Source organism: Notolepis coatsorum (genome assembly GCF_963971535.1).
Source record: "Notolepis coatsorum genome assembly, chromosome: 15".
In the NCBI taxonomy this organism is placed as follows: Eukaryota; Metazoa; Chordata; class Actinopteri; order Aulopiformes; family Paralepididae; genus Notolepis; species Notolepis coatsorum.
The window spans coordinates 53,013,111-53,017,053 of NC_140179.1; the positions used below are offsets into that span (position 1 = coordinate 53,013,111).

A 3,943-nucleotide genomic window follows, 5' to 3' on the forward strand; every position below is an offset into this window, starting at 1 on the left:
AGAGCTCCATTATACTTTCAGTCGGGGGAGTGTCATGGCTTCTCCATAGAGCTCCATTATACTTTTAGTCAGGGGAGTGTCATGGTTTCTCCATAGAGCTCCATTATACTTTCAGTCGGGGGAGTGTCATGGTTTCTCCATAGAGCTCCATTATACTTTTAGTCAGGGGAGTGTCATGGTTTCTCCATAGAGCTCCATTATACTTTTAGTTAGGGGAGTGTCATGGTTTCTCCATAGAGCTCCATTATACTTTCAGTCGGGGGAGTGTCATGGCTTCTCCATAGAGCTTCATTATACTTTTAGTCAGGGGAGTGTCATGGTTTCTCCATAGAGCTCCATTATACTTTTAGTCAGGGGAGTGTACTTCCTTAGCGCAGCAGCTCGCACAGGTAGGGGGCAACTTTGTCACGTGACTCCGTTGGTATTGCTGATTGGCTCGAACATGGTAGGTTTGTATACAGCGAACAGGTCTATTGAACACTCTTTCGCTCCACATTGCCCACCTTGGTCAAATTATTATTGAATTTTTCTTCACTGTGGTTGCCTTCGCAGAGAACCACTGGGAGTCCCCTACAGGAGGGATCAGGACCTCTGGGAGTCCCCTACAGGAAGGACCAGGACTGTGGGCGTCTCCTACAGGAAGGATCAGGGCCGCTGGGCGTCCCCTACAGGAAGGATCAGGACCGCTGGCTGTCCCCTACAGGAAGGATCAGGACTGTGGGCGTCCCCCACAGGAAGGACCAGGAGGGTGGGCGTCCCCTACAGGAAGGATCAGGGCTGTGGGCGTCCCCTACAGGAAGGATCAGGGCTGTGGGCGTCCCCTACAGGAAGGATCAGGGCTGTGGGCGTCCCCTACAGGAAGGATCAGGGCTGTGGGCGTCCCCTACAGGAAGGACCAGGGCTGTGGGCGTCCCCTACAGGAAGGACCAGGGCTGTGGGCGTCCCCTACAGGAAGGACCAGGGCTGTGGGCGTCCCCTACAGGAAGGATCAGGGCTGTGGGCGTCCCCTACAGGAAGGACCAGGGCTGTGGGCGTCCCCTACAGGAAGGACCAGGGCTGTGGGCGTCTCCTACAGGAAGAAACAGGACGGTGGGCTGGGCACAGAGTCATGTAGCGCCTCACCGCTCTCCTCCCAGAGCCTCTTCCTCCTCCTCCACTGCTGTCTTCCTGCGGTGAGTCTCCTCCTCCTCCATGCAGTTTCACGGCATGTTGCACCTGTTCTGTACGACGCGTCCCTCTGAACCCGTCCATATGAGGCCCAGGCTGTCTGCGTTCTTTCTGCTGCCTGCAGGAGGAAATAAATAAAGCATCAATCATGTTGTGTGTTTGTAGAGTATAGCTCTTCTAAAGTGCACGTGCACAGACACACACAGACACACACAGACACACACAGACACACACACACACACACACACACACACAGGCACACACAGGCACACACACAGACACGTCAATATTTCTAAATAGGATGAAATGACTGAAGGCCATTTTCAAGAAGGAGAAAAAAAAAGTAGTGAGCTTGAATTATTGATTATCTTTCAACATTCAACTGGCAGTGGACTTTCTCTTATTGAGGCAATTATTGTTTCTTTTTAGTCGTGCCCAGATGGTTAAGCCTCCAGTGCAATAACAAGTGATCTTTAGAGATGGTTTGCAGCAGAATAATTCTGATGTTGTTTACCAAAGAAAAGACGTGTGTTGCATTGTTCCTTTTTTTTTGTGAGAGGTTTATTACTTTTCTTAAAGACTCCGCACGGTGCTATCTCTTTTAGAAGCCGTCTCATCAAAACAGTCTCATTTTTAGAGAGACGTACCGAGTTGCTGATCGATGTGTCGGCTTTGTGTAATTATCCTGTGACTGGCCGGCCGTGAAATAGTTGTTTGGCTGCGAAATGGACCCAAAGCCGTTTCATCGGTTATTTCTTTCTTGGCCAAGGTTTTTTCAGAGTGAGTGAGAGGCAGTGAAGCTCGTCGGAACAGCGAGGTTGCTCAGTGGCCTCCACCAAAAAAAGAAAAGATAAACAACATCCTGCTTCGGGGTGCTGTTGTGTTGAGTGGGACGCTTCTCTCTGTGAAAACATCACATTTAAAACAGTGTTTTGCACCTTAACCATCACATTATGCCTGGAGGTCTGTTTTGTTTCCTGTGAGAGAGTGTGTGAGCGGCGAACGGCTTCTGTCAGCTGTTTAAGGAGTGTCTAAATGCTCCAGGGCTGCAGGGGGCTATGCGGTGTGACAGCGGTGTGACACACACACACACACACACACACACACACACACACACACACACACACACACACACACACATATGCATCCCCGGCAAACGGGGTGTAAGCGTGGAGACATTAAACCCTGGCAGTCCTGAGAGAGAGAGAGAGAGAGAGAGAGAGAGAGAGAGAGAGAGAGAGAGAGAGAGAGAGAGAGAGAGAGAGAGAGAGAGAGAGAGAGAGAGAGAGAGAGAGAGAGAGAGAGAGAGAGAGAGAGAGAGAGAGAGAGAGAGAGAGAGAGAGAGAGAGAGAGAGAGAGAGAGAGAGAGAGAGAGAGAGAGAGAGAGAGAGAGAGAGAGAGAGAGAGAGAGAGAGAGAGAGAGAGAGAGAGAGAGAGAGAGAGAGAGAGAGAGAGAGAGAGAGAGAGAGAGGGGCTGACGGCTCTGAACCCTGGCCTCTCACCCTCCTCAGTGGAAAAAAATCGCTGACGTAAAAAAAAATTCTGACTAAAATGCCTTGTGACCGCTTGACACTGGGCTCTTTTCTTCCTCCGAGATTCCCCCGGCCATGGAGCCGGGCGGCATGAAGAAGACACAGACCCGCCGCGCCGCTTGGGAGGTGGCATAAATTATAGACGGACCCTGTAGTGGCAGCGTGGAACGCATTCCTAACATTTCAGTGGGTGAGGAGAGATTGTCTTTGTTTGAGCAGCTTATTGGGTCTGAATGGGACCGAATCTAGACATTCATCAAGGTGTTGGATTCTCCGGTAATCAGCCAGTATCACCTCGTCACCTGTGGTTCCGTGAAGTTGTCTGCGTTGTGTTTATCTTTTTCTTATCGTACTGACTGATTCCCTCTATCCTACCCCGTGGATGCGTTCGTCTCAAAAAGAATTCGACACTGGCAAACGTGGTACCTTTCTTGGAAAACGTTGTTTATTCCATAAACAAAGCCTCTGTACCAGATGGAAACAATTCTGAAATGTCCTTGAAAAGTCTTTGAAGGTGCGGCTACGTTGTGCAGTGGGCAAGGCTCTCACCACGAATACTGGAAACGCTGGGTTCGCCTGTTCGAGCCCAGCGCTCCACATTGCTTTCAGTTTAGCTGGTTGTCCGTACTAATACACATTGGCAGTATTAGGGGGTGGGAAACTGATGGGTGGGGATTGGGCGTTGTGGACAGCGACTCCTGCGCAGTAGAATCAGGAAGAGATGGGGGCGGCGCCCCTCCAAAGCGCAGACCCCTGACGCTGAAAGATCGCGCCGCGCAGGTGAAAAGATGCGACTGCTGTTACCTCGAGTATCGGAGGGGACTCGTGCTATGTATGACTTAGTCCACATTGCAGCCGGCTTGTGGGAGGCAAGAAACAGCGTTCGAGACAGGGGAGGGTTGAATTGGATGATACGAAATCGGGATGGGAGAAAAATTGAAAATGGGAGAAAAAGTGGATAAAAAAAAGAAAAGTCTTTGAAGAAAACTAAATTCATTATTCTAACGATTCTAACGATCTCTCCTGTTACCCCGCTCGGTGGTCGTTGCAGCCTAGTTGTTATCCAAAAGGCCTTCCCTGTTGCGTGAATACTTCAGGCAGCCGAAGAGTGCTTCCGCGTTGCCGCGATTGGCCAGCGCCCTCCTTCGTGAATACCAGCTCTACGCTCGTTTACCCTATGCCGCGCATGCGCATGAGGCTCCCCCCAGGTGCTCGTTTACGTGCTACGCCGCGCATGCGCATGA

General features: G+C 50.7%; 1 protein-coding gene across 1 annotated transcript in view; it reads left to right on the forward strand.

Annotated features, from left to right (window-relative positions):
• Positions 1-1,096: 1,096 nt before the first annotated feature.
• The window catches only part of LOC311242055 (protein TANC2-like), a gene marked incomplete at its 3' end in the record, with an annotated part of 454,715 nt that continues 451,868 nt past the window's right edge, over positions 1,097-3,943 (forward strand). Inside the window, exon 1 of the mRNA XM_084331008.1 lies at positions 1,097-1,172. The remainder of the gene's footprint in view (positions 1,173-3,943) is intronic.